Genomic DNA, 19,036 nt, shown 5'->3' with positions numbered 1-19,036 from the left:
TTTCACCATCCTAGTGGGTATGAAGTGATTACAGCTTTGATTGACATTTACCTAATAACTAATAATGTCAAGCATCTTTTCATATTCTTGTTGGCTATTAGTATATTTTTATTGAAGAAATGTCTATCCAAATTCTGTGCTCTTTTTTAATTGGCTTATTTGTCTTTTTATTATTGAGTTGTAAGGTTTATTGAAAATATATTCTGGGGCTTCCCTGGTGGTGCAGTGGTTGAGAGTCCCCCCTGCCGATGCAGGGGGCACGGGTTTGGGCCCCGGTCCGGGAAGATCCCACATGCCGTGGAGCAGCTGGGCCCGTGAGCCATGGCCACTGAGCCTGTGCGTCCGGAGCCTGTGCTCCGCAACGGGAGAGGCCACAACAGTGAGAGGCCCACATACAGAAAAAAAAAAAAAACAAAAATATATATATATATATATATATATATATATATATATATATATGTATTCTGGATACAAATCCTTTAGCAGAGATATAATTTACAAATATTTTCTTTCAGTCTGTGGGTTGTCTTCATTCTCTTGATAGTGTCCTTTGAAGTAAATGTTTTAATTTTAATGAAATCCCATTTATCCTCTTTGTTCTTTTGTCACTTGCACTTTTGGTGTCATATCTAAGAAACTGTTGTCTAACCCAAGGTCACAGAATTACTCCTAAGTTTTCTTCTGTAAGCTTTATAGTTTTAGCTCATATTTAAGTCTATGATCCATTCTGAGTTCATTTTTGTATACAATGTGAGGTAGGGGGTCAAACTTAATACTTTTCCATGTGAATATTCAGATGTCCCAGTACCATTTATTGATAAGATTATATTTTCCCATTGAATTATTTTGGCACCCTTATTAAAAATCAACTGACCATAAATATAAGAGTTAATATCTGGACTCTCACTTATATTCTATTGACCTATATTTCTATTCTTATTCCAGTACTACACTATCTTGATTACCGTAACTTTGTAGTAAGTTTTGAAATAGGGAAGTATGAGTTTTCCAATTTTGTTCTTTTCTTCCAAGGTTCTTTTGGCAATATATCCCTTTTATTTCCATAAAATGTTAGTATCAGCTTGCCAATTTCTGCAAAGGGGAATCTGGAATTTTTACAGGGATTGTAATGAATCTGTGGATCAATACAAAGAGTATTGCCATTATAACACTATTAACTCTGCCAATGCATGAACATAGGATGTCCTTCCATTTACTTAAATCGTTTTTTTTGACAGTGTTTTGTAGTGTTCTGTGTACAAGTCTTGTACTTCCTTTGTTAAATTTATTCCTGGTCTTTTAAATTTATTTATTTATTTATTTATTTTTGCCTGCATCGGGTCTTCATTGCTGCACATGGGCTTTCTCTAGTTGCAGCGAGTGGGGGCTACTCTTCTTTGTGGTGCATGGGCTTCTCATTGCAGTGGCTTCTCTTGTTGCAGAGCACAGGCTCTAGGTGCACAGGCTTCAGCAGTTGTGGCACAAAGGCTCAGTAGTTGTGGCTCACGGACTCTAGAGCTCAGGCTCAGTAGTGGTGGCACACAGGCTTAGTTGCTCTGAAGCATGTGGGATCTTCCCAGACCATGGCTCAAACCCATGTCCCCTGCATTGGCAGGCAGATTCTTAACCACTGCATCACCAGGGAAGTCCCTGTATTTGCCTTTAAATCATACAAAAGAATAAAACAGTTAGAAACAAAAATATGTTTATATTGTCTTTTATATTTAGCTATGTATTTACCTTTTCCAGTGCTCTTTATTTCTTTGTATGGGTTTGAGTTACCATCTAGTGTCCTTTTATTTCAGCCTGAAGGGCTTCCTTTAGTACTTCTTATTAAATAACTCTGCTAGTGACAAATTGTCTCAGAGTTTGTTTACCTGGGAATATCTTAATTTCTCCTTCATTTTTGAAGGATAGTTTTGCTGGATATAGAATTCTTGGTTGACAGTCCGTTTCTTTCAGTATTTTGACTATGTCATCTCATCTCATCTTCTGACCTCCATGGTTTCTAATGAGGATCCTTTGTATGTGATGAGTCACCTCTCTTGCTGCTTTCAATATTGTCTTCTTGTCTTTGGCTTTCTAAAGTTTCATTATGGTGAGTCTTTGTGTAGATCATTTAGAGTTTATCTTACAGTTCACTGAGCTTCTAGGATGTGTAGAATAATGCTTTTCATCAAATTTTGGAAGTTTGGGGCCATTATTTCTTCAAATATTCTTTCTGCCCCTTTATCTCTTCTCTCCTCCTGAGACATTCATTTTGCGTATGTTCATATGCTTGATTGTATGCACAGGTCTCTAAGGTGCTGTTCATTTGTCTTCATTCTTTTTTTTTTTTTTCTATTCCTAGGACTGGATAATTTCAATTCACCTATCTTCAAGTTGACATTCTTTCTTCTGCAAGCTCAGATTTGTTTTTAACACCTCTACTAAACTTTTCTTATTTTTGTGATTGTACTTCTCAACTCCAGAAGGTCTACTGAGGTTTATTTTGATTATTTTTCTTTTTATTTATATTGTCTAATTGGTAAGATATCATTGTCATGCTTTCCTTTAATTCTTCTGTTATTTCAACATATTTATAATAGTTGGTTTAAATTCTTTGGCTACCAAGTTCACTATCAGTTCCCCCTCAGGGACATTTTCTTTGGCTCCCTTTGTTTTTATCCACGTATGTGTCATATTTTTATTTTCCTCTGCATGTGTCATAATTCTTTTGAAATTGGATACTTTAGATAGTACATTGAATAATATAACAACTATGGTATCAGATCACCCTCCTCTCCAAAGTTTCTTATTGTTGTCGGTATTCTGAAATATGTGGCCAATGAGTTCTCTCCTAGGCCTTTTTTAAAGTTCTTGTTTTTATTTTTAATCTGAGTTCCTAGGGGTCATTCTTGTGGCCAGCCAATGATCTATAGGAAGATTTCCTTAAATGCTTTGTCTACATGTCTTTCACCCTTTGCCAAAGGGATCTGTGTGCGAAGGCATGCCTTCAAATTTCAGGCAATTTATGAAGCAGTCTTAGCTTTCACTTCTTGCTTGTGCAATGTCAATGTCAGCTAAATGTGGACTGGAATGGCTGAAGCCTTCTCCTTTTCAGGTCAAGTCCTGCACACACACACACACTGCCTTCTAGATCCTCAGAAATATGTCAGGGCTTTCTGAAGTTCCTTAGTTCTAGTTACCTAGCTCCAGGACTTCCTTTATATTTTTTGGTCATACTCTTTTTTGCCTCAACTGAAATCACAGCCTTAGACCAACCGCTATGATGTTGCCAGCAGATTACTATTATTTCAGGTAATATCCTGGGGATAGAGCTTTTAGTTGTTGTTGAGCTAGCTCTGAGTCAAAACAAATAGCCCCAACACCCTGGGAATGAAAATTTTCCAGGTAGCTGCAAATACAGACAAAATATCAATGGTACTATACAGATGGGTATTTTAATCAAGTTCCAGAATTGGTCATCCCTCTCCATTGGCTGCAAGACTGCTGGCTTGTCATGACTACCCCACTACCTGGCTGGAGACGAAAGGGGGATGGGAATAGCCCATGTTAAAATGACATAGATACTGCTACCTTACAGAAGTTTAGTTTCTCTTGCATAGACAATTTTCAATTTGTTCTGTGGTTTTGGTTAATTTCTAAAGTCGTGAAATGATTTTAGTTGTTTTGCCTGTATTTTCTGTTTTTGTGAGAAAGGAGTTTCACCATCTCACTCTGCCATTCCACAACACTTACTTTAAGTGTTACTTTTTTATCCTGGCTGTGCCTGTGTAATTAGAATAATATGTGTGGGTGTTAAATCAATGTCCATTTGTACTCCATCAAGAGTCAGACCTGGCCAACTCAGAGTTTAGAGTTTCTTTTCAAATTATAGTTTCTCCCACAATATGGAAGTACTTCTCTTCTATTAAGAAGGAAACAGGAGAATATTATGTAAGAGAAGTCTATGCCAGGAAGGAGAAGTAGATCAATTGCCCCTTCTATCCTGGTGGATTATGGGAAAGAAAAGAGAGTTGACTAAGTACTATGGAAAGATCTTTCATTTCTTCATTTCCCCCACTCAGGATGAACCCCAAGGAAAGGGACCCAGTGGAAAGATCCAGATGCACATGCCTGAAGATCCTGAAGGAGGGTGCCCAGAAAGACTGTCTTAAAGTATCTCTCCTTCTTTCCCAAGGCCCATACATGGTACTCAAAAATGTGACCAGATGTTGAGGTGCTGATTGGAGCAACATACAGGCTAAGACCCAGGGTCTGAATGAAGTGGTTGCCACATTTAAAATACCATATAAATGCCCTAGACTGTGAGTTCTAGTCACAGATGCTTGCATATCCTCCAAAACGTCAAATAAAACCAGCTGTACCTGAAAGGCTGAGTGGCTGCCTCATGGCAGGACCCAGAAGAGACCAATAAGATTCTAGAGAATGCTACATGAGTTCCAATCATTTGTCTTCTGTGTTGCCATGAGGTTGTCCTTGGAAAAAAAGCAAGGGATGGAGGCAGAAGTAGAGATGGGGAGAGGAAATCTGAAAAGCATTTATCCAAAAGAGACTGAGTCACTGAAAATACACTGTTCAAACTAGTATAACTTGTGATGCAAGAAATAGGAAGTTGAAAGTCTCTGCCTTCCCCTCCCAAGGGGATGTGAGGAGACTGTAAAGAAGATCAGCCATTTACTAGAAAATAAAGAAGCTAATTTTCTTTGTACATCTAAGTATAGTACAAGTTCACACGTGATCCAATTGCATCTTTTTACTTTTTCCCAGTCAGACAGAAGAAGTATGCTCTCCTCTCCTTTCTCTTTTCCTCGCTGGTACACCCCACAGACGTGCTAGGGCTATGGTCAACCTGACAGAAGCAAATTTCTGTGCTTGTTCTCACTGCTAGGAATCTCCATGTAAGGTCATAAGAGGACTCCAATGCTTCAAGTTCCCCTGCCTTGAACGCCCCCTACCTCTTCCCCTTCTCCATATGACGGGCTGCTTGTCCTTAGTAAATCAGCTTGCACATCTGGCTCCTACTCCCCCTCTTGAGTCAAACACCAGTTCTCTGGGCTCCCACAGCACCCTACCCACCTCCATCTTCCTCCCTCCTACAATATTTCATGTGTTCACTTACTTCTCTTCTTTCCCTACTGGACTGTGAGCTTCTGGATGCCTGTTCTGTGTTTTATTTGCCTTTTCTCAGTACCTAATCTAGTAACTGGAAAACAGAAGATATTAATTCTGGCACTGGGTGTTTATTACTTTTGATTCTGTGTCTCAAATTTTTCTACTCTGTACTTTTTGTTCACTCAAATTATTGAGCACCTACCACAGGTCTAGTACTAAATAAAACCCAGCCCTTAAAGTTGAGGAGCTTATAATTCTGTGGGGCAGATAAATACACTGAAATACAACGTGTTGAGTATTTTAAGGAAAAAAAGTGTTGTTAAGCAGAATAGACAAAGCCCTAACTTTCATGAGAAATCAAGGTAGATTTCATACGGGATGATATGTTTTATTTGAATCTCAAAGAATGAGTAAAATTCTGCAAGAAAAGTATAGGTGACACGGAGGGGTGGTCACTGACAGTACGTGAAAAGCAAGGAAAGATAATTCACGTTCACATGTTTAACATTTATTATTCCACCCAAGAGTTGAAATGATGGATATAGGTTGACTAAAAGTGTTAACCATATTTAGTGGGTGGAATCTGGGAGCTAGCTGAATCACAATCCCATGTCTTAGACCTGAGCTTTCAGCACCAACTTAATTTCTAAGTAAAACTACAGACTTAATCATTATATTTAGATTGGCAATGGCTTTCATTCATCTATGCCATCATAAGGTAGGAAAGGATTTTCAGTGTCATCTCTTCCAGTTTCCCTGACAATGTGGAATCCTTCCTGGAGTATCCACGTCAGGAGTTCAACCAATAGTGTGGCCCATGTTCTGGCAATGTTTCCTCTCAAGTAAAATGCTAAAGAGCACAGGTACTGCTTGATCCTAAATGTCTTCTTTACTCAAAACCTTAATCTGTTTGAAGATTATATCTGAAGCATATCTGGATTTCCTAACACTTGCTCTGGTTTGAGGAAAGGAACAATAGGGGAGAGAGAAATTATGATTTTCAGTGTGTGAAACTCTTGAATACTTATGTGCACTACATCAGAACAATACCTTGCTCTCTCTTTCTCTCTCTGTGTGTCTCTGTGTAGACTATACTTGGCTCTTTCTCTTTATCGGGTTGAGTAAACCTGTCTCTTACACGCTTTGATATGTCTGTCAATAAGATCTCATTATAGATACTTAATGAATATTTAACTATAAACGTAAAACATAGACAACAGCAATATAGAATGTGGACGTCAAAAAGTATTTGAACAGATAAAGATATCTACAGTGAAGGAAAAATAATATAAACAATACAAGAAGAATACCATAAATGTAACTTTATAAAGAGATGCTATAGGTGACTAGGTGCCAAATGAATGCTAAAGAAAATAGGTGCTTTAAAGATCAGAGACAAAGGAAGTTATCAGAGGTCTGTATGAGTTCAGGAGAATATCCCAGAAGTGAGGTGGGGTGTGGGGATTGTGGGCTTGAGCTGAGAACAGGAGAATAGGTGGGGTGAGTGGTTATCTTTGGGGAGAGAAAAGGGGATGTGATTAGGAAAGTGCATGAAGAAGACTTCTGGTGAGCCAGCAAGGTTCTAGTTTTTGAGTGAAGTGGTAATTACACTTGTGTTCATTTGTTTTATGAAGTTTTCTGTATGTGTTAAATTCCACCATAAAGTAGTTTAGAGAAAAGATTCATGGATGGAAAAGGCTCTGTTAATTAAAAATAAAGTGCTCCTGAAGCCTCCACTATGAAACTGGGAGGTCAAAGATGAGTAAGATATAGTCATGGCTCTCTGGAAGCTCCCATTCTACACACAGGGAGGAGAGGCGGTGATTGGAGATGAGTCCAGAAAGGTAGCCAGGAACAAGGTCATGGACACTTTGTACACAATGCTAAGGCACTTCAACTTTCTCCAATAAATAACAAGAACCCACAAACGGTTTTAGGCAGATTTATGCAATGAGATTTTCATATTAGAAAGCTAACTCTGGTCATAACATAACATATGAAATGGAAACGAGATAAAACTCAGGGCCAGTATCTCTGATAAAGTCTTATATTGTTTTCACTTTCTCAGATACACGTTTTCCTTTCCTAACAGCTTTGAACTTCTGAACAGCTGTGTCACAATCTTATATTTTCCAGAATAGTGTACACAGTCCTTGCCAGTCACAATAAATACAATTTAGCTGCTTTAATCCTTTTTGTTAGAGTAGAAGGAGAAAAATAGAAATATTAGTTGAATAAATGAATGGACCAAAAATAGAAATATTAGTTGAATAAATGAATGGACCAATGAATTATCTTAATGTCTTTGGCCTCCTAAAACCTATTGAGTTGTGTCCAATTTTATCAGCAACATCTGGTTAGTTCCTAAATTTTTATTTTTCTCCTGATTGCATTTATCCCATCTCTATCTCATTAAATCCCTTTCACCATACCAGGAAATTTCTTTTTATTTTATTTATTTATTATGGCGGCACGCAGGCTTTCTCTAACTGCAGCGAGTGGGGGCTACTCTTTGTTGTGGTGAGAGGGCTTCTCATTGTGGTGACTTCTCTTGTTACGGAGCACAGGCTCTAGGCATGTGGGCTTCAGTAGTTGTGGCACATGGGCTCAGTAGTTGTGGCTCAAGGGCTCTAGAGTGCAGGCTCAGTAGTTGTGGTGCATGGGCTTAGTTGCTCCGTGGCATGTGGGATCTTCCCAGACCAGGGCTCAAACCCATATCCCCTGCATTGGCAGGTGGATTCTTAACCACTGCACCACCAGGGAAGCCCCATACCAGGAAAATTTAAAGAGGTATTTATAGTAAATAAGCCCCCAGTTGGTATATATCTCTATAAAAATATAATTTTAATTATATTATTTTATATTATAAAAATATATTTAGGGCTCCCCTGGTGGCACAGTGGTTGAGAGTCCACCTGCTGATGCAGGGGACACGGGTTTGTGTCCCAGTCCGGGAAGATCCCACATGCTGCAGAGCGGCTGGGCCCGTAAGCCATGGCCGCTGAGCCTGCGCGTCCAGAGCCTGTGCTCTGCAACGGGAGAGGCCACAACAGTGAGAGGCCCGCGTACCGCAAAAAAAAAAATATATATATATATATATATTTATATTTATTAATATATTTAAATATACACTTACATATTTAGTATATTTAAATTTTGTATTTACAAATATATTTAAATAAAAGTTTAAAGGGGGCCATAGCTCTAAGATTTTCCTGTAAGCATTGTGGGTGCTTGTTTACAAGGTTGCATTCAAGGGTCACTGCCCAGAACCCAGATTTCAGGAAATACTGATGGGAAAGAATGAGAAAAAGAGCAAAGGATCAGCAATCATGTCATTGGTGTTAACAGTTCCTCAACTTAATAACACTTGCATCATGTCTGTAGGAGAATCTGAGCTATTTTCAGAATTTTGTTTCCCATGTTCTGACAAGAACCCTTCCCTTTTCTTTTTTTATCAAGGGTGTGTTTTTTTTCTTTCTTTTAAGTCAATGGTTTTGAGTGGAAAATGCCCTAGAGCAGTAAGAGGAGGAAGGAAGCTCCAGAAAACCTCAGTGATGAGAACAAGGAGCCCCAGTTTTTACAAGAATATTGTGTGGCTCTGTGCATGTGTGTGCATGTGTTTTTGAGGTTGGAGTGGAAAAAAGAGAGGGTGGAGTACAGAGGACTTTATCCTCTGCTAATTCTCAACACATCCAGGATAGGGGAAAACTTCAGGAAGGACCTAAGAAAACATGGAAGGTCAGATACAAGCTGAGGTCCAATTTGAAAATCTATCTAAGACCCCTTTAGCTTAAACCAGCAAGAAAGTAAAGGTCAGCCAGTGGTCAGGTTTGAAAGTCTCTATCCACCTCTGACAGTAGACTTTAGGATGGAAATCACCAGGCCTTTATCCAGAAAGAAGAGAAGCATAGCCTACAGGGAGAAAATCCTTCTAAGCAGATGTCTACTCCTAACAGTTTCAAGTCCAGGTGTGAAAAGATAAATCAAGACTTATGTACCACATTCTACATATTTGAAAGTTCTAAGTCAAAGTAAGAGGCTGTTAAATTAAATATTTTATATCATCTTACATGGATTATAATAGTTTGGAAAACCAAGTTCAAATTCCAAATTTTCACATTCTGCTCAGAGTTCTGTTCTTGAACGTGGTAGCATGACAGAGCTGGTCCCTGGACCCCCAGCCCACAGTCTGCTTCCCCTTTCCACCTCTGGATCTGTTCTGTAATGTGATGAGCCATGAACACATGTGAGTACCCCAGGCTGCCTGTCCAAGCCCTGTCTCTATCCCTGCAAATAGCAATTCTGTGGCTAGCCCTTGGGCCTAAGCTTGGGTCATCCCTTGGATGAATTTTACAGAAAGAGGGAGAAAGAGGGTGAGCTCATGGGCCACAGCACAAGGTACTGTGCCTGGGAAGAGAAGAGTCAGGGGAGAGTGGGTGCCCAAAGCAAGCTGCATTTTAACTTAATTTAGGGTAACTATACTTTCTCTGATTCACCATCAGATTTTACACTTGACCAGCAGGATAAAACGAGAGGAAATCTAGGAAACAACAAACCAGTTGTTTTTAGTAAGGACAAGCCAAGCTCATTAAAAGAGCTGAAAGGACTTTAACACAGGAACCCAGAATACTGAATTGTGGTCCCATGTCTATCACTCACCAACAGGTCCACCCCCAAAATTTGTGGAGCCATGGGAAAGAGTACAAATGGTCTTCCTCATACCATACACCTAGCTATGTGAAAGTTAAAATCAAGTATCAAACTGTTAAATAAAATATGTCCTGTCCTATTACTCTGACAAATATGCCTTCATAATGATCTGGAAGGCCAGGTACAAATTCAGAATTCTTGGCCTCTTCAAACTTGGTGTGGAAGATTGCTGCACCCCTACCCTTGCTCTTCCAGCCCTTGGCTCCTTCCTACACACTGAGGGATCTCACACCTTAATTTACACATCCAAGGTATGTCCACAGCACTCCCCACTCCCTACCCTTTCCATCCTTGATGTCAACTGCTGCCCTGATAACTCGGAGGCCTAAAGAAGGGCACAACACAAGCGTGGTTCACTCACTAGACGACTGGCCCAGGGAAAAGCCCAAGCAAGTAAGCCTGGAAGCAGGTAAATATGGTATAGTCCACAGGCTCCATGTAGGCATATCCACTTGGACCTGCCAGCTCCTTACCAGGGAAGGGGGCAGCCAAGGAAAGGCTAGCATGTGGCCCACGGGCTGCCAGTACTACTACACATGCACCTGGCCCCAGGAACAACCTGCCCCTTATGGCCCTTGTCAGGCATCTGAACTCTATCATTGACCCCAAGGAGAAGAATCTGAATGAGATGTTGTTTTGTGAGCCACTATGATTCAGGCTTCACAGTCTTCTCATACCCTGGAAATTCATCCAGCGGGGACAGGAAACTGGGAGCTGAAAAACTTGACCAATTCAGACCACCTGCTGAAGCAGCAGCTGTCAGCTACTGAGGAGACGTCCTTCGAGATCTCAGGGCTGGAGTTCTCTTAGGCTTTATCTTAGGGCAAGAAGTTATAGCTGTGGCATTTAATAGCAAGTGGTGAAGATGAAAGAAAATTTCCCAGCTTCTATTAGTAAAAAACTAATTTTGTATTGGTAAAAGAATAGATAAATAGATCAATGGAACATAATAGAGAACGCAGAAATAGACCCACATAATATAGTCAACTGATTTCTGACAAAGGCAAAGGCAGTACAATGGAGCAAAGATAGTCTTTTCAGCAAATGGTGCTGGAACATCTCGACATCACATGTCAAAAAACCAAAGAATCTAAACACATACATTACACCCTTCACAAAAGTTAACTCAAAATGGACCACAGATCTAAATGCAAAAGGAAAAACTATAAAACTCCTAGAAGATAACATAGGAGAAAACACAGCAGAAATGACCTCAGGTTTGGTGATAACTTTTTAGATACCACACCAAAGGCATGATCCAGGAATGAATTGATAAACTGGACTTCATTAAAATTAAAATTTTCTGCTCTGTGAAAGATACTGTCAAGAGAATGGGGGTGATTATGATGTCTCAATGCAAATTCATCAATTATAACAAATGTATCACTCTAGAGGGCGTTGTTAATAATGGGGGAGGCTACGCATAGGTGGGGGTAGAGAGAATATAGGAATATATAGAAATCTCCTTTCAAGCATGCCGTGAACCTAAAACTGCTCTAAAAAGTAACATCCATATTAAAAAAAGTATCTAGGCAAAACAGAAACCAAAAAAAAATTTTTTTTTTGATCAGCCATAAAAGATTGAATTATCTTTCTATTCTCTCTATAGAAAGTATTACCAATAATACTTATCAGTAAGAGGTGATAGAGTATGCAGTCATAAATGTAGGGATAATTACGGTAGAGGAATGTAAGTCAGACACTGTTTCAAACTTATTTTTAAAGAGATATTGCTATAGACTGATTTGTGTCCCCTTAAAATTCACATGTTGAAATCCTAAGCTTCAATGTGATGGTATTAGGAGGTGAGGACTTTGGGAGGTGATTAGGTCATGAGAGTGAAGCCCTCATGAATGGAATTAGTGCCCTAATAAAAGAGACCCCCAAAGAGCTCCCTCACTCCTTCTACCATGCGAAGACACAGTGAGAAAACAGCTGTCTGTGAACCAGAAGTCCACACCAAACATGGAATCTGCCAGTGCCTCAATCTTGAACTTCCCAGCCTCCAAAAGCGTAAGAAATAAATTTCTGATGTTTATAAGCCACCCAGTCTATGGTTTTCTGTTAGAGGAGTCTGAATAGACTAAGGCAGAAATCCAGGAACTAAAAAAAATTTAAAAATTTTTAAATAAATAAAAACGCAGTACCCCACCCACTCCTACCAGTTTTCGAGCATTAACTATATTCCAAATACTAGTACTTGCTTTATAGATTTCCTCATGCAATCCTCTTTATCCCCATTTCAGAGACGGGGCAGGAAGAGGTTAAAGAATGTGTCGGAAGGCACACAGGTAGTACTCGATGGTGCCAGGACTTGAACCCAGGTGGCTGGTTCTTTAGAACATACTCTTTAAGCACTGGGCCTCACTGTCTTCCCGGAGCCTCACTGAGCATGGAAAAAAAAAGCTGTATCCGGGGCTTCCCTGGTGGCGCAGTGGTTGAGAGTCCGCCTGCCCATGCGGGGGACGTGGGTTCCTGCCCCGGTCCGGGTGGATCCCGCGTGCCGCAGAGCGGCTGGGCCCGTGGGTCATGGCCGCTGGGCCTGCGCGTCCGGAGCCTGTGCTCCGCGGAGGGGGAGGCCACAGCAGTGAGAGGCCCGCGTACCACAGAAAAAAAAAAAAAAAAAAAAGCTGTATCCTAATCCCATCTACTAGTCCTGCAATCCTGGACTGATGTATTTAATCTCTCTGTCCTCGCTTGTAAAATAGAGGAAACAGTCTCTCCTAGGGCTGTGCTAAGAACTGGAGGAAATAAGATAAGTGCCCAGCACAAGGATAGAAGAGCGAGGTATCCAGTAAATGTTGGTTCCTCCCTTCCCTCTTTCCTCCTGTTGGGCTGCAGTCGGCACGCCTACAAAGCCTGCACTTGCCCAACTTTAAGACGGAAGAAAGCCCAGAGTCAGCAACAGAGACATTAACGGTTTCATGGATGGGGGAGCTTACACGTTTGAAGCAAGGTCCTGGAGCGACTTCCCACAGCGGCCAGCAGGACATGGCGGCAGGCTTCCCTCCTAGGAGGAAGGGAAGATTGCCAATTATAGTGGGAATTGAAATCCGGTTGGCTCTTCAGTTACCAGGGAAACTAGCAGAGGGGCATGCCCCACCCCTTTGATTAGAACAATCACTAGCTGGGGTCTGGGGCAAGTACGTAATGAAGGTCAGCCATTCTAAGTAGGGTATAGGTGAAGCAGGCACTGGTCCCGGGGGGGTTGGTGCAGAGAGCAAGAGAACAGCTATCCTGAGTGGCTTGATCATACACCTTCCTTCCTTCTTTCTTTGGCTACTTGGCTCTTCCTTTGCTTTCTTTTGGCCACTTGAATGCACAATTCACGGAAATAATATTGATTTTCCTTTTGGCATATTTTCTAACCAAACATGTCCCTCTACCTGTCTTACCTTGTTTCTATTGTGATCACATGATGCTCATTTTGTTTGCTTTTGTAATATGCTACCACAGTTTTTTTTTTTTTTTTTTTTTTTTTGAGGGAGAAGAAGGCAGGGTGTGATTTATAAATTAAGTAAACGAAAGTATGAGGCCCTGCGGAGCAACGTAACTCTGTCATCAGTACTGGAAATGATCTTGCAAAGCATGTGTCTTTTTCGCTGAAGTCAGCAGTTCTGTTTTGACACAGAAGGACAGAATAACCCCCTGAGGAAGTCTGTTCTTCAATTCCTGCACAAGCAGTTTAAGGGCTGGCATTTGTTTAGCCTGGGCTGCCTTCTACTTTCTTTAACGGTGAGCCTCCTGTGAGCTGCAGCTTCCTGATTTTCCAGGTGGGTCACAAATCAGCTGTGTGAAATAAAGGTGCTGGCACAGATCTGGAGGATCAATTTTCTGTCCTGAGAAGAACAAGTTATTTTATCCTTTGCTAAAGGTGGTTAAAAGACCCTTCCACAGAGGCGGGGGGGGGGGGGGGGGAATCTACTCCTTAAAATCAGAGGAGCAGACTGATCAGGAACGTGGATTTCATCCCTTGCAGCTGTGTCTCCATTCAGTGGGTGGATTCAAGAAAGCAAGTCTGAGCTGCCTGTTCCTCCCACTGGGCAAGGATGCCACTATTTTTCCTAACCAAAAGACTGTTCCACCCACCAGAGATTCCTCCTGGGCTGGCCCAAGCTATTTGCATCACAGCTGCTCCCTCCCAGCCCCAATTGCATCATCAAAGCAGAAGCCCTGGAGGGATCTTACCTCTGTCAGTTTCTCGAAGTTGTGATTACTTTAAAAAGTGAAACCAAATATCTGCTTCGTTCACTTGGCACACTCCTGAGGAGCTGCAGCGACTTGCTGGGTTAGCCAGGCAAAGGCGGGAGGCTTGGGCTCAGAAACGTATCCAGACTCCTCCTTTCACGCATCAGAGCCCTGTCCCACCCTCAAACCTTTGTTGACCTGCCTTTATTCCCCCAACTGCCGGATTCTTTAGTGGTCCCATAAGGTCCTGCCTCCCTAATACCAGGAGATCCAGGCTGGGTTCCTGCTCCTGGAGAGATGCAGGGGCTTGGAGTAGACCCCTGGGGTTTGGTGCCAAGGTAATTCTACCACCCTGAGGACTTGGAATAATGATTCTTCTTGAAATCGTGCAAAATATGCCAGTGGAACACTGACTTGTGCCTAATTAAAGGAGGCTTTGCAAGTACCAAACCTACCCCCTTCCCTTTTTTTGGGTTCCTTGTTATGTAAAGTCTGAGAAGGATTTTTTTTTTTCTCTTTAATAAAGAACGTCCAGAAAGGACAACCCAGCATGTTCTCTTTAATCTCTGGTGTACCTGTAGGTTCAGGGGGGACTCCAGTTTGAAGACCCAGCTATGAACATCCTATTACACTGATCCAGCGCCCTGCTCCTCTCCTCTCCCTTTGCCCACTTCTCTCTCAGGTTTGGTTTTACTGAACTAGTGGTTCCCTTCTCAGATGCAGTGTGCGGAGCTACATCATGGACTTTCTGCCTGACTTTGCTAGCCTTGTACAGACTCTTCAGTCACCTCCTGCCCTGAGAGTGGGGAGAGCAGAGCCAGGTTCTTGTGAATGAAAAGGAAGGAGTCATCACAGGGCACACCTCACTGCACCTTTTCTCGACCAGCTTCCCAGGTATTGACTTGTGCTAACAGCAAAAGGGAAATTTCTTGGGTGCATGTTTCCACATCTCAACTTCAAACAGCACAAACTTGCTCAATCCCAAAGCCTAAAAGACATGCTCTGCAGATAATAATGAGTTCTAATTTAATTCCTTAGATTCTTTCTTGCATTCCAAACATCGCTAGCCTGGACTTGTACCTAGGGGGCAGTTTTTTTCCATTGAATGCTCCAACACGTTACCGTTTTCAAATACCAGGTATTTTCATAAAGCTCAGGATCTTGTCTTAGTCGCTGAGAAGAACTAGCCTCAAAATGTTTTTTTTACAAAGTAAATAAATGTCTCAAGAAAAAAAAAAATGTTAAAAAATTTTCTTCAGGCATGTTTTTGAGTCAAGGGCAATCTAGAAATAACTGGATGTCTTCAGTCCTTCAGGCAAATGCTATTCCAAGCAGACCTAACTGAAGAAAGTGCTCCACATGGCATGTTTTTTATGGCACCCTCACTAGAGACCAGAAACTCATGTCCTTATTTTTGTGAAATGTCTCACACACAACTCTTAAGGATAAGGAGTTAGCCAGGTCAACAATGTAATGAAACCCAACTGGAGCTGGGTACTCAATGCTGCCAGGACTCCCTTTCAGTCTCTTTCACGTTTCTCTGCACATGGATCTCATCTTCTCTCATTGCTGAGTGGTCTTCTCCACATTGGGGTAAAACATGGTCACCTGCCAACACTTGAGTTTGACCTCTTGCAACTACCAGAGATGGTCTAAGTGATCTTTCCCTCTCTCTCTCTCCTTCTCTCTCTCTCTCTCTCCTCCTCCTCTCTCTCTCTCTCTCTCCCCTCAAGCCCAAAAGTCCTTGGGCAGAGAATTCATTGATTCAGCTTGGGACACCCAGGGCATGGTCTACTCTGACCAGACACTGGGAACAATGAAATATAGTCATGGGAAACCAAAATGTTTTGAATGGTTGGAGTGGGGAAGTAACCATTGGCTGAGATCATGAACGATCTTCTATAACAGATTTGGGTTTTACTTTGAAGGTAATGAAGGAGTCATTGAAGGATTTCAAACAGGGTAGTGGCCGGACAACTGCATATTTTAATGAGCACACTGTAATGTGGCAGAGAAAGCTTGGAGGGGATTGAGTGAGTGCAGCTGTGCATCAGTGAACTACGTCTCCCTTCTACACCTCTGTGCCTCATACAAGATTCAGGCCCAGAGCAGCCATGACCTGGGCCCCAGCATTAGCCTTTAGCCAGATCAACAGCTAGGATGCCTTGCCACTTTAACTGGATGGGCAGAATCTAGTGGAATACATATATCCCTGACCCAGAGGAAGGGTAGAAAGTATCTGTGGGTTCTGCTCTCAAGGAGGCTTTGTCACCATGTTCTCTGTGCCCCTGCTAGCTGTGAGAGAATGCACGTAAGGAGTTCAGGTACTAGGGAACAGACTTCCTTTCTCTTCCTGGAGTCATTATGGCCCTGCAGTAAGGGGAAAAAATTATTTTTAATTGCATGTTTATGAACTGCTGCAGGAGTGTCTCCACTTAAGTGCAGGGGAGGAAAAAGTATTAGGTTCCTTGGCTGGGCCTGAAAATTAAACTGACAAAGACAGATTAACAGGAGAAAAGTCATACATATTTATTTAATGTAAGTTTTACATGACTCTGGAGCCTTTATAGGGAAATAAAAACCTGAAGAAATAGTTAAGCCTGAGTGTTTCTATACTAGGTTTAATGAAGAGTGGGAAGTCATGGAAAAACATGATAGAACAAAGGGATATGAGCTAAAGGTAGTAAACTGGGAAACTTAGCAAGACATGTTCCTCTGGATTCCTCTTAGCATCCCTCCATCTTTGGAAATAAGAATCCTTTTTTCCTGCAGGTATAGAAAGGGCTGCTTCAGGGGAGAAGGGGACATTCAGAATTCTCCCTGCACCTGTCAGGTCTCTATTTTTTCTAGCTTCCAATATTCAATGATGTCAAGGCACCATGTTTCAGAGTAATGTTTTCTGAACCCCATCAAGTAACCCCTATTGGAAGCTGTTTTGCACCTCTTCCCTAATGTGGCCTCTTGAGGAATAAAATCTTGTTATTTGTCTATTTGCTGCAGGTCAGTTTGCTCATTGCTTCCTTCTCAGATATATTACCTGTTATGTCCAATTAATGGTTCATGTCTAGCAACTCTAGGGCAAGGGCTCTGAAATGTCCATGCCACTCTTGAACCACACCACCAAGAGAGTTAGAAGCTGCTTCTCTCCCCTGTCACTGAGAACTGATGTTCCATTACCTGCTTTCCTCTTTAATGAGAAATAAGCTTTGACGTATGCCATAGACCAATTTACCTACGAAATTTAGCTTTAACTAAACACTGTCCAAAGGCATCCTTGCTGGACCTGATAGTTAACCTCAGCCAGCAAGTGTGGATCAGCCCTGGCCTCTACAAAAACCATAAAGACAGCCCCATAAACCCCATGGTCCCTCAGCTCCTGGCTTCTCTTTAATAAACTTTCATTGTTGAAGGAGGGAAAACTAAGCATGTGATAAAACCTACATTAGATTTTACCTCAGGACATTTTTATTACTTATATTATTCAGTAGAGTCCAAATGAAAGGTTGAAAACAACCTAACATTTTGGGTAAATTACTCCCCCCAAAAAAGACTTTTTTTTTTTTTTTTTTCAGTGAGTGAACGGAGAGAAAGTAATGATGAATCTTCAGAGGCCAAAAACCAGGAGAAAGTGGGAACCCAGAGAAGTCAGGCAACATTTGAGTTCATAATGGCTGAGAATTTTCCAGAATAGATAAACGACATCTACTCTCAGATTGAGGCCCCAAACAAGGTCAATGAAAGGAAACCTACATCTAGACACATTGTGCTGAATACCATCATCAGCACTTGACATTGGTTTCCAACCCCCTTCTGTGGTTTGGTTGGGTTTGGATTGGTTGGTAATCTGAAAAACTATAGACCACATTTCCCAGACTCTTTCTCAGCTGAGGTCCTGGATGTGACTGAACTTCTGCCTGGGCTCTCCTGTGAAACTTGGAAGGCAGAAGGGAGGCAAGGCCATCTTCCTGCGGCAGCTCTGTCTGGCGAGTATGGTCCTGAGACACGAGTGTTTCAAGACAGTGGTGGCAACTGGACGCAGTGATCCAGCGCCCGAGAGGCCCCAGTGTTGTGGGGATATAAGCACTGAGGCGTTTGGGATGATGGGCACAGCATTCCTCTGTTTGGTCACCCACCTGGTGGAGCTTCCTGACTTCTCACTACAGCTACAGCTACTGCACTACAGCTACAGCCACAGTCCCAGTCCCAGGAGTGAGGACACCTGCCTCCCACTGTGTTAAATGGTGTTCAATTGTTCCCTGTGTTAAATCTCACTCTCCTCACTCCCAACTCTGAGGAGCACAGTAGGGGCCTCTCATGATCCAGACCATCAACTACCAGAGAAGAAATGGAAAAGATAACAGAACATCATCACTCCCCAATGTGTGGGGTTCACCCTGAGGGGCCGTTGCCACTCCTTCTCTCTGTCTTTGTCTCAGGTGGAGCTCCTTATTCTCGGTGCCTGCCTGAGAAGGGTCCCTAATTGGCAAAAAGGCTGGAAGCTCTGCTTCGGCCTTCTGATTACCTGTGTCATCTGCCCTGCAATGCTGAGACTCTGCCACCGTCCCCTTGGACAGGTTTCCTCCCCCTTGGTTCAGGGAACCCTTGCTAACAGTCTCTTCCACGTTGTTTTTTCTGCTTTTCTTCCTTTTTCTTCTTCCTTTTCTTCCATTTTCTTTCCTTGATAAAATCTGCAGTCTTCTAAGTGTAATTATAGCTCTTGGGGTTGTTGTTTCTGCTTTTAACATTTTTTTCTTTTTTAAAAATTTATTTATTTTTGGCTGCGTCGGGTCTTAGTTGCAGCACGTGGGATCTTCGTTGAGGCATGCAGGATCTTTCGTTGTGGCACGCGGGCTCTTCATTGCAGCACGCAGGCTTGTCTCCAGTTGTGACCTGTGGGTTTTTTCTCTTCTCTACTTGTGGCGTGCAGGCTCTAGGGCACATGGGCTCTGTAGTTCTGGCGTGCGGGTTCCAGAGCACGTGGGCTCTGTAGTTTGCGGCACATGGACTCTCTAGTTGA

General features: G+C 42.0%; 1 long non-coding RNA gene across 1 annotated transcript; it reads right to left on the bottom strand.

The window, feature by feature from the left end:
* Positions 1 to 1,722: 1,722 nt before the first annotated feature.
* Positions 1,723 to 17,963, bottom strand: LOC113609206 (uncharacterized). Its single transcript, XR_003428557.1, has 3 exons — positions 17,953 to 17,963; positions 14,777 to 14,780; positions 1,723 to 1,826 (listed from the first exon to the last, which is right to left on the bottom strand). It is a non-coding gene; the product is annotated as an uncharacterized LOC113609206 (long non-coding RNA).
* Between the last annotated feature and the right edge of the window lie 1,073 nt (positions 17,964 to 19,036).

Source organism: Aethalodelphis obliquidens, unplaced genomic scaffold (assembly GCF_003676395.1).
Source record: "Aethalodelphis obliquidens isolate GAN/ISIS:26980383/991018 unplaced genomic scaffold, ASM367639v1 scaffold55, whole genome shotgun sequence".
NCBI lineage: Eukaryota > Metazoa > Chordata > Mammalia > Artiodactyla > Delphinidae > Aethalodelphis > Aethalodelphis obliquidens.
The sequence above is the reverse complement of the archived record's forward strand: the minus strand, read 5'-3'. Positions and strand labels throughout refer to the sequence as shown.